The sequence below is a fragment of the Eubalaena glacialis genome, chromosome 10 (genome assembly GCF_028564815.1).
Source record: "Eubalaena glacialis isolate mEubGla1 chromosome 10, mEubGla1.1.hap2.+ XY, whole genome shotgun sequence".
Classification (NCBI taxonomy): Eukaryota; Metazoa; Chordata; class Mammalia; order Artiodactyla; family Balaenidae; genus Eubalaena; species Eubalaena glacialis.
The window spans coordinates 103,238,937-103,251,280 of NC_083725.1; the positions used below are offsets into that span (position 1 = coordinate 103,238,937).

The 12,344-nt window shown below is 40.1% G+C and overlaps 1 long non-coding RNA gene across 1 annotated transcript in view; it reads right to left on the minus strand.

Annotated features, from left to right (window-relative positions):
- Window positions 1-10,954, minus strand: part of LOC133099676 (uncharacterized) — a 497,785-nt gene extending 486,831 nt beyond the window's left edge. The window contains exon 1 of the long non-coding RNA XR_009702360.1: window positions 10,769-10,954. This is a non-coding gene — a long non-coding RNA (uncharacterized LOC133099676). The remainder of the gene's footprint in view (window positions 1-10,768) is intronic.
- Window positions 10,955-12,344: the final 1,390 nt, after the last annotated feature.

The window sequence follows — 12,344 nt, forward strand, 5'->3', positions numbered from 1 at the left end:
GGATTCTACATTGTTTTCATCATATTATTTTGACTAAAAACATCTTAACTTTTATATGTGTATTTCATTTATTAAGTGAATTTTTTTTTTATTTTCTCTTTGAGACTGGGGAAAGCTTACTTTTTAATGAAGCCCATTAAAATGTAGTTAATGAGAAACTTTGATCATTATTCTTTTCTGCAGACATCATGGCACAGCAGAAATACTTCCAACAAGATTACAAACATTCCTCTGGGAGTGAGAAAAGAGAATTGTTCTTTGGAGTTCAGTGGGGATGAAGATCCCTTTCACCTTTGGTGTCTGTACAGTCAATATTTTCAAGTTATCTAAAGAACATCAGAGAGTGGGTCATTGGGAAGAATGTCATATGGATAAGGGCCTGGGAAAGAGAAAGAAGGGCACCAAAGTCAGTTTACAGAAATCTAAATCAGAAGACTACCTTCAAATAATACTCAAGAAATCTTCACACATTCTTGAAATCCAGCTGGCTGTGTATGTGTGTTTTGATGTAAAGATATAGTCATATTTTTTTTTCATTTTTAAAAGCTACATTTTTCATTGCCTGAAGGAGCTTCTATTCATTGCCATGGTACTGTGCCTAGCAGAACCATCACAAGCCATGTCTTAGTATTCTGCCTACAATATTAGACTGGAAATGTTGACGGGGAAAAAAATCAGGTGTTCACCTCATTCTGCTCCTTCCAAACTCTGCTGAATTGGGATTGCATGTAGAGTTGGTGACTTGAGGTTTCAGAGGTACCATCCTAGAATGTTCCTCATCTATCACCATTGTCAGTCTTGGGCTAGTCCCAGTTTTAAAAAACACTGCAAAGGAAGCCAGGCCATTCTCAGAGTTTGAGGACATGTCAAAGAGGATTGGAGGGGTCCCAGGACACCCAACTTCATTAAGACATAACAGGCATTATGCGGTCTCTCATATGTGTTTTGGTTTGATTTGGCCTGTATTTTCATAAAGAGACAACTAGGGAGTCTTGAAGGCTCTCTATAGGATTATGGAACATTGGTGCCAAAATCAGAGATCATCCATTCCTGACTTGTGTAAGTTGCTTGGATAAAGCAATGTTTTATGCATTAGCATATGAAACTAACAGTAATGATAATGTTTATTGTGTGCTTACTTTGCACCAGGCACTGCTCTATATACTTTATATGTAGTAACTCACTGATTCTTCACAACAAAATTATGACATCATTATTATTATTATTCCCTTTCTGTCAATGGGGAAAGAAGGCATAGGAAGATGAAGCAACTTGTGCAAGGACATAAAACTAGGAAATAAGGCCTCAGCATCTTACATAATATGGAATAATTATCTACAGGGGAGAGATGTGCAAGCAGGGATTTCTCTGGTCCCTTCCAATTTAACATTCTTTTTCTCTTTTTTAGAGAGAGGGAAGCTATATATCCAAAACCAAGGATAATCACCAGAAATGAGTATATTTTTCAAATAATTATCTGCCATCCCCATACATACACACACACACACACACACACACACTTCTACACACCTGAAAGTACTTACAATCACAAGATTTTTTTAAAAATTCATTTTGGAAATATTGGCCCTTCACCAGTGAAAACCAAAGATTTGCATGTGGTAAAATAAGGAACGATGATCACATTTCCCATCTCATCCTGTTAAAGAATTCTTAGTATGAAAATCCTGCCTTTCACCTCTAATTTAATAAATAAACACAACTAAAAATATACCTTGAAATCCCAAGACAATTTAAGTGGTTTAATAATTAATTTTCATAGCAAAAGATCAATTCATTACTTTCCTTGTTAAAACAATAAATGTTCATTGAGCAACCATTTGCTTTAGTATCTATGCACCAGGTATATATGGCGATCAACAAAACAGATTACACCTCTGACTTCATGAACCTTCTATTTGGTGGTAAAGATGTTATCACTGGAGGGGGAGGGGCAAGATGGCGGAAGAGTAAGACGCGGAGATCACCTTCCTCCCCACAGATACATGAGAAATACATCTACACGTGGAACTGCTCCTACAGAACACCCACTGAACGCTGGCAGAAGACGTCAGACCTCCCAAAAGGCAAGAAAATCCCCACGTACTTGGGTAGGGCAAAAGAAAAAAGAAATAACAGAGACAAAAGAATAGGGACGGGACCTGCACCAGTGGGAGGGAGCTGTGAAGGAGGAAAGGTTTCCACACACTAGGAAGCCCCTTCGTGGGCAGAGACTGCGGGTAGCAGAGGGGGGAAGCTTCGGAGCCACGGAGGAGAGCGCAGCCACAGTGGTGCGGAGGGCAAAGCGGAGATTCCCGCATAGAGGAGCGGTGCCGACCAGCACTCACCAGCCCGAGAGGCTTGTCTGCTCAGCCGCCGGGGCGGGCGGGGCCTGGGAGCTGGGGCTCGGGCTTCGGTGCTAGCCGGGAGGGAGTCCGGGAAAAAGACTGCAGCTGCGGAAGAGGAAAGAGACTTTTTCTTGCCTCTTTGTTTCGCGGCGCGCAAGGAGAGGGGACTCAGAGCGCCGCCTAAACGAGCTCCAGAGACGGGCGCGAGCCGCGGCTATCAGCGCGGATCCCACAGCAACAGGGACGCAGAGGGAAAAACGGAGAGATTCCCGCACAGAGGCTCGGCGCCGAGCAGCACTCACCAGCCCGAGGGGCTTGTCTGCTCACCCGCCGGGGCGGGCGGGGGCTGGGAGCTGAGGCGCGGGCTTCGGTCGGATCCCAGGGAGAGGACTGGGGTTGGCTGCGTGAACACAGCCTGAAGGGTCTAGCGCACCACAACTAGCCGGGAGGGTGCACGAGAAAAAGTCTGCAGCTGCCGAAGAGGCAGGAGACTTTTTCTTGCCTCTTTGTTTCGCGGCGTGCAAGGAGAGGGGATTCAGAGCGCCACTTAAACGAACTCCAGAGACGGGCGCGAGCCGCGGCTATCAGCGCGGACCCCAGAGACGGGCATGAGACGCTAAGGCTGCTGCTGCCGCCACCAAACAGCCTGTGGGCGAGCACAGGTCATTCTCCACACCGCCCCTCCCGGGAGCCTGTGCAGCCCGCCACGGCCAGGCTCCCGTAATCCGGGGACAACTTCCCTGGGAGAGCGCACGGCGCGCCTCAGGCTGCTGCAACGTCACGCCGGCTTCTGCCGCCGCAGGCTCGCCCCGCCTCCTCCGTACCGCTCCCTCCCCCCGGCCTGACTGAGCCAGAGCCCCCGAATCAGCTGCTCCTTTAACCCCGTTCTGTCTGGGCGGGGAACAGACGCCCTCAGGGGACCTACATGCAGAGGCGGGTCCAAATCCAAAGCTGAACCCCGGGAGCTGTACGAACAAAGAAGAGAAAGGGAAATCTCTCCCAGCAGCCTCAGAAGCAGCGGATTAAAGCTCCACAAACAACTTGATGTGCCTGCATCTGTTGAATACCTGAATAGACAACGAATCATCCCAAATTTAGGAGATGGACTTTGGGAGCAGGATATATTAACTTTTCCCCTTTTCCTTTTTTTTTGTGAGTGTAGATGTGTATGCTTCTGGGTGAGATTTTGTCTGTATAGCTTTGCTCTCACCGTTAGTCCTAGGGTTAGGTCCGTCCGTTTTTTTTTTTTTTTTTTTTGGCTTAAAAATTTTTTTTTCCCTAATAAATGTCTTCTTAATAATTTTTTCCTTATTTTCTATTTTTAAAAAAATTTTTAATACGTTTTTTCATATTTTTTATTTTAAAAAATTAAAAAATTTTTTTTCTTAATAAATTTTTTTAAATAATTTTTTTCTTATTTTTAGTATAAAAAATTAATAAATCTATTTTTAAAAATTAAAAAAATTTTTTTTTCTTAATAAATTTACTCTTAATAATTTTTTTTCTTATTTTTTATTATAATTGCTTTATTTTATTTTATTTTATCCTCTTTTTTTCTTTCTTTCCATTTTTTCTCCCTTTTATTCTGAGCCGTGTGGATGAAAGGCTCTTGGTGCTCCAGCCAGGCATCAGGGCTGTGCCTCTGAGGTGGGAGAGCCAACTTCAGGACACTGGTCCACAAGAGACCTCCCAGCTCCACGTAATACCAAACGGCGAAAATCTCTCACAGATCTCCATCTCAACATCAAGACCCAGCTTCACTCAACGACCAGCAAGCTACAGTGCTGGACACCCTATGCCAAACAACTAGCAAGAGAGGAACACAGCCCCATCCATTAACAGAGAGGCTGCCTAAAATCATAATAAGGCCACAGACACCCCAAAACACACCACCAGACGTGGACGAACCCACCAGAAAGACAACATCCAGCCTCATCCACCAGAACACAGGCACTAGTTCCCTCCACCAGGAAACCTACACAACCCACTGAACCAACCTTAGACACTGGGGACAGATACCAAAAACAACGGGAACTACGAACCTGCAGCCTGTGAAAAGGAGACCCCAAACACAGTAAGATAAGCAAAATGAGAAGACAGAAAAACACACAGCAGATGAAGGAGCAGGGTCAAAACACACCAGACCTAACAAATGAAGAGGAAATAGGTAGTCTACCTGAAAAAGAATTCAGAATAATGATAGTAAAGATGATCCAAAGTCTTGGAAATAGAATAGACAAAATGCAAGAAACATTTAACAAGGACGTAGAAGAACTAAAGAGGAACCAAGAAACGATGACAAGCACAATAAATGAAATTAAAAATACTCTAGATGGGATCAATAGCAGAATAACTGAGGCAGAAGAACGGATAAGTGACCTGGAAGATAAAATGGTGGAAATAACTACTGCAGAGCAGAATAAAGAAAAAAGAATGAAAAGAACTGAGGACAGTCTCAGAGACCTCTGGGACAACATTAAACGCACCAACATTCGAATTATAGGGGTCCCAGAAGAAGAAGAGAAAAAGAAAGGGACTGAGAAAATATTTGAAGAGATTATAGTTGAAAACTTCCCTAATATGGGAAAGGAAATAGTTAATCAAGTCCTGGAAGCACAGAGAGTCCCATACAGGATAAATCCAAGGAGAAACACACCAAGACACATATTAATCAAACTATCAAAAATTAAATATAAAGAAAACATATTAAAAGCAGCAAGGGAAAAACAACAGATAACACACAAGGGCATCCCCATAAGGTTAACAGCTGATCTTTCAGCAGAAACGCTGCAAGCCAGAAGGGAGTGGCAGGATATACTTAAAGTGATGAAGGAGAAAAACCTACAACCAAGATTACTCTACCCAGCAAGGATCTCATTCAGATTTGATGGAGAAATTAAAACCTTTACAGACAAGCAAAAGCTGAGAGAGTTCAGCACCACCAAACCAGCTTTACAACAAATGCTAAAGGAACTTCTCTAGGCAAGAAACACAAGAGAAGGAAAACACCTACAATAACAAACCCAAAACATTTAAGAAAATGGGAATAGGAACATACATATCGATAATTACCTTAAATGTAAATGGATTAAATGCTCCCACCAAAAGACACAGACTGGCTGAATGGATACAAAAACAAGACCCATATATATGCTGTCTACAAGAGACCCACTTTAGACCTAGAGACACATACAGACTGAAAGTGAGGGGATGGAAAAAGATAATCCATGCAAATGGAAATCAAAAGAAAGCTGGAGTAGCAATTCTCATATCAGACAAAATAGACTTTAAAATAAAGACAATTACAAGAGACAAAGACGGACACTATATAATGATCAAGGGATCGATCCAAGCGGAAGGTATAACAATTGTAAATATTTATGCACCCAACATAGGAGCACCTCAATACATAAGGCAAATACTAACAGCCATAAAAGGGGAAATCGACAGTAACACAATCATAGTAGGGGACTTTAACACCCCACTTTCACCAATGGACAGATCATCCAAAATGAAAATAAATAAGGAAACACAAGCTTTAAATGATACATTAAACAAGATGGACTTAATTGATATTTATAGGACATTCCACCCAAAAACAACAGAATACACATTTTTCTCAAGTGCTCATGGAACATTCTCCAGGATAGATCATATCTTGGGTCACAAATCAAGCCTTGGTAAATTTAAAAAAATTGAAATCGTATCAAGTATCTTTTCCGACCACAACGCTATGAGACTAGATATCAATTACAGGAAAAGATCTGTAAAAAATACAAACACATGGAGACTACACAATACACTACTTAATAATGAAGTGATCACTGAAGAAATCAAAGGGGAAATCAAAAAATACCTAGAAACAAATGACAATGGAGACACGACGATCCAAAACCTATGGGATGCAGCAAAAGCAGTTCTAAGAGGGAAGTTTATAGCAATACAAGCCTACATCAAGAAACAGGAAACATCTCGAATAAACAACCTAACCTTGCACCTAAAGCAATTAGAGAAAGAAGAACAAAAAAACCCCAAAGCTAGCAGAAGGAAAGAAATCATAAAGATCAGATCAGAAATAAATGAAAAAGAAATGAAGGAAACAATAGCAAAAATCAATGAAACTAAAAGCTGGTTCTTTGAGAAGATAAACAAAATTGATAAACCATTAGCCAGACTCATCAAGAGAAAAAAGGAGAAGACTCAAATTAATAGAATTAGAAATGAAAAAGGAGAAGTAACCACTGACACTGCAGAAATACAAACGATCATAAGAGATTACTACAAGCAACTCTATGCTAATAAAATGGACAACCTGGAAGAAATGGACAGATTCTTAGAAATGCACAACCTGCCGAGACTGAACCAGGAAGAAATAGAAAATATGAACAGACCAATCACAAGCACTGAAATTGAAACTGTGATTAAAAATCTTCCAACACACAAAAGCCCAGGACCAGATGGCTTCACAGGCGAATTCTATCAAACATTTAGAGAAGAGCTAACACCTATCCTTCTCAAACTCTTCCAAAATATTGCAGAGGGAGGAACACTCCCCAACTCATTCTACGAGGCCACCATCACCCTGATACCAAAACCAGGCAAAGATGTCACAAAGAAAGAAAACTACAGGCCAATATCACTGATGAACATAGATGCAAAAATCCTCAACAAAATACTAGCAAACAGAATCCAACAGCACATTAAAAGGATCATACACCATGATCAAGTGGGTTTTATTCCAGGAATGCAAGGATTCTTCAATATACGCAAATCAATCAACGTGATACATCATATTAACAAATTGAAGGAGAAAAACCATATGATCATCTCAATAGATGCAGAGAAAGCTTTCGACAAAATTCAACACCCATTTATGATAAAAGTCCTGCAGAAAGTAGGCATAGAGGGAACTTTCCTCAACATAATAAAGGCCGTATATGACAAACCCACAGCCAACATTGTCCTCAATGGTGAAAAACTGAAACCATTTCCACTAAGATCAGGAACAAGACAAGGTTGCCCACTCTCACCACTATTATTCAACATAGTTTTGGAAGTGTTAGCCACAGCAATCAGAGACGAAAAAGAAATAAAAGGAATCCAAATCGGAAAAGAAGAAGTAAAGCTGTCACTGTTTGCAGATGACATGATACTATACATAGAGAATCCAAAAGATGCTACCAGAAATCTACTAGAGCTAATCAATGAATTTGGTAAAGTAGCAGGATACAAAATTAATGCACAGAAATCTCTTGCATTCCTGTATACTAATGATGAAAAATCTGAAAGTGAAATTAAGAAAACACTCCCGTTTACCATTGCAACAAAAAGAATAAAATACCTAGGAATAAACCTACCTAAGGAGACAAAAGACCTGTATGCAGAAAATTATAGGACACTGATGAAAGAAATTAAAGATGATACAAATAGATGGAGAGATATACCATGTTCTTGGATTGGAAGAATAAACATTGTGAAAATGACTCTGCTACCCAAAGCAATCTACAGATTCAATGCAATCCCTATCAAACTACCACTGGCATTTTTCACAGAACGAGAACAAAAAATTTCACAATTTGTATGGAAACACAAAAGACCCCGAATAGCCAAAGCAATCTTGAGAACGAAAAATGGAGCTGGAGGAATCAGGCTCCCTGACTTCAGACTATATTACAAAGCTACAGTAATCAAGACAGTTTGGTACTGGCACAAAAACAGAAATATAGATCAATGGAACAGGATAGAAAGCCCAGAGATAAGCCCACGCACATATGGTCACCTTATCTTTGATAAAGGAGGCAAGCATATACAGTGGAGAAAAGACAGCCTCTTCAATAAGTGGTGCTGGGAAAACTGGACAGGTACATGTAAAAGTATGAAATTAGAACACTCCCTAACACCATACACAAAAATAAACTCAAAATGGATTAAAGACCTAAGTGTAAGGCCAGACACTATCAAACTCTTAGAGGAAAACATAGGCAGAACACTGTATGACATAAGTCACAGCAAGATCCTTTTTGACCCAGGTCCTAGAGAAATGGAAATAAAAACACAAATAAACAAATGGGACCTAATGAAACTTAAAAGCTTTTGCACAGCAAAGGAAACCATAAACAAGACTAAAAGACAACCCTCAGAATGGGAGAAAATATTTGCAAATGAAGCAACGGACAAAGGATTAATCTCCAAGATTTACAAGCAGCTCATGCAGCTCAATAACAAAAAAACAAACAACCCAATCCAAAAATGGGCAGAAGACCTAAATAGACATTTCTCCAAAGAAGAGATACAGATTGCCAACAGACACATGAAAGAATGCTCAACATCATTAATCATTAGAGAAATGCAAATCAAAACTACAATGAGGTATCATCTCACACCGGTCAGAATGGCCATCATCAAAAAATCTAGAAACAATAAATGCTGGAGAGGGTGTGGAGAAAAGGGAACACTCTTGCACTGTTGGTGGGAATGTAAATTGATACAGCCACTATGGAGAACAGTATGGAGGTTCCTTAAAAAACTAAAAATAGAACTACCATATGACCCAGCAATCCCACTACTGGGCATATACCCTGAGAAAACCATAATTCAGAAAGAGTCATGTACCAAAATATTCATTGCAGCTCTGTTTACAATAGCCAGGACATGGAAGCAACCTAGGTGTCCATCATCGGATGAATGGATAAAGAAGATGTGGCACATATATACAATGGAATATTACTCAGCCATAAAAAGAAATGAAATGGAGGTGTTTGTAATGAGGTGGATGGAGTTAGAGTCTGTCATACAGAGTGAAGTAAGTCAGAAAGAGAAAAACAAATACAGTATGCTAACACATATATATGGAATCTAAGGGAAAAAAAAAAAAAAAAAAAGAGGTCATGAAGAACCTAGTGGCAAGATGGGAATAAAGACACAGACCTACTAGAGAATGGACTTGAGGATATGGGGAGGGGGAGGGGTGAGATGTGACAGGGTGAGAGAGTGTCATGGACATATATACACTACCAAACGTAAAATAGATAGCTAGTGGGAAGCAGCCGCATAGCACAGGGAGATCAGCTCGGTGCTTTGTGACCACCTAGAGGGGTGGGATAGGGAGGGTGGGAGGGAGGGAGATGCAAGAGGGAAGAGATATGGCAACATATGTATATGTGTAACTGATTCACTTTGTTGTAAAGCAGAAGCTAGCACACCATTGTAAAGCAATTATACTTCAATAAAGATGTTTAAAAAAATAAATAAAAAAAAAAAAAAAAAAAAAAAGATGTTATCACTGTTACATTACTGATGTTTTCTCTTAGGTCAATAAAGTCTATGTTTATAAAGTTTATAAATTTATAAATTTAAAGTGAGAATGATTGGAAAGAGTGAAATTAGACACTGTGACATAAACAAAAAGAATTCAAGATAACAAATAACTCTGTAACCACATAACCCAACTGACAGAGAGACAAGTTCTTAATATCATTATTTCTAGCTTAAAATCTTCTAAAGATACCCATATATAGCACAGAAGTCACAAACTCTGAATTTGGATTTATCATTTCTTCTAAGAAACCCCACCTCTTAGGATCTCCCTATCATCCATCCCCAAACAGCACCCTAGTATATAAGCCTATCGATTCCATAGTCAACAACATATCTTCTTTAGATGGTTCACAGCAAATTAAATCTCCCACTCTAACAGAGCATACAGTACCAGAATGGTGAGTTATAAGGGTTAGAAATAGGTGAATAACATGTAAGTATTTAAAATGGCCAACTAGGAACACGAGAAAAAAAATATATGACAGCAAAAGTATATACTGTAGACTATGATACTACCTGAAATGAACCTATGGATAGTATATCAAACTCTTATTGCAAATCATTTAAGACTAGGAGGACCCTGGCCTCAGACTGTAGTACTTGAATAAAGGTGAATAGCTAAGTGACAGGCAAGGATTCATTTGATTGACCTGGATACCTAGCAGGCCAGGTTCCCAGAGAGACAGTTGCCATCCCCCCTTCCTTCAAAGAGCAGCATCATTTGGAAATTAAAACCCAGAAGGTATGGAAACTGGTCAAAACTGAGTACTTAAGGCAGGCATCCTGACAAAATGCTGATAAGATAGAACAGTGCTGAAGGTCAATAATCTAAACAAAAGGCTTGGGTCCTGGACCCTGATCACACCAAAAGAGAAACTCCCAGTTATAAATGCTGAGGTTGACAGGGCTGGAAGCCAGGAATCTGCTACACCACAGAACTGAAACCACAAAGTTTGGACCTCAGCCCCAAACCATCCTAGAGGAAGAGCTGGTGTTCCCCCAGCCATGAAGCTTAGGAGCCCCACAGCTCAAGACTGGGACCCCTCTCAAGTCTGATGTCTTACTCACCAGTTCCCTGTGCACCTGGCATTGAGAAGCTTGCTCACCTGCTCCTGCTCTGTCTCTGTAAGTTTTCCCCTCAATCAAAGGCTGGTCCCAGCTGGTATGTGTGCTTTCAGGTCATTCACTCTTGATTACTCGACATTAGATGATCTTGGACAAGTTGTTAATTCTCTGTGAGCCTCCGTATCCTCTTCATCAAATAGGGATAATGACAGTAAATACTTCATTTGGCTTCTGTGAGGATTAAATGAGATAATCTATGTCAAGTGTTTAGTACAGCACCCACACGTAGAGAACATTCAAAAATGCTAGCTATTATTAGAATTTAGGATTTAATTCCAGGGAATTTTTTAATATAAATAAGGGAGTTTTTTTTTTAAATCACATCTCAAAAGGAACTAAAAGATAAACTTGAGAGCTTTCATTAAGAGACTTAGAGAACCCTTATTTTATCTGAGACTCCACTGTTGATGTGGTAAGGATTATTTGACAATGAAGTGATTCTGAGTTTCAGATCAAAGAAGGGAGATTTATCATATAGAAGAGAGTTATACTTCCGTTCCTAATTAGTGCCTAGGCATCTGTTTGTACTTCTTGACAGGTGAGGAATGGAGAAGTGGTGTGAGGGAAAGACAGCCCAAGTAACTACACTTTTTTTCCTACATAATTATTCATTCATTCATTCATTTATGCATTATTTCCTTTTTTGCAACAGTTACACATTGCAATACACAGTACTAAGCACCATGGTGTGATAAGAAGACAAAAATCAAGCCAACATTGAGAAGTAAGAATTGGCTTGTCCAAAATTTATTCCCTTACATGCCAGTCTACCAAAGAAGGAGTCGGTCTCCTGCAGATCATGTGGAAGGTAGCTACAGCAAAATGCTGAAGCAATCAATTCTGGTAAAATGCTGATGTAGCAGATTCAGCCATGTTCAGGTATGTCAAAGAGCTGGGACTCTAAGGCTTACACATTAGCACACTGATCCTGTCAAGGAAGAGGTTTGTATTCTCTTATTTATGGATGTCAAACTTAGCAGAACAAGACTAGACTTGGAGCTAAGACGATGCCATACATGTAGTTGATGGATTCTGGCTCTTAATCATGCTAGGGAAGGAACTATCATTCTGCTAGTTAGTTTCTTAAAAGCCTTCTGGTAGTCAATGCTTAGATTTGCTAGATTCCTGTACGCAGCCCCCAAAGTACAATGGGAAATTGGAAGCATAGACCTCTACCATGGTGAATGCCTCCAGTATAATGTTCTTTCATCAGTCCTAGTGTGTGTTTCCTGGTGTTTTGTCATGGTTTGATCAATACACTTTTTACTCTTAAGAAGCTCATTACATGGAAGATCATAAGACTGCTAAGTGTACTAAACTAATACAATTAATAGAATAAGATGCTGTGGGAAAAGTATGTGCCATGTCCGGGGGAATGATTTATTTCCTCTACTGATAAACCTCTGGCTCTCTTGGAGGTGTTGGTTAGAATCCAATCCTATACCTCTGACCATTTCTCTCCCCACAAGAAGAGGAGTGGCTCTACTGTGTAGGATTAGAGCACCTGTACCATCTGCTCTTGGAAGGTGAGAGGCAGGCTTTATTCCTATATGCAAT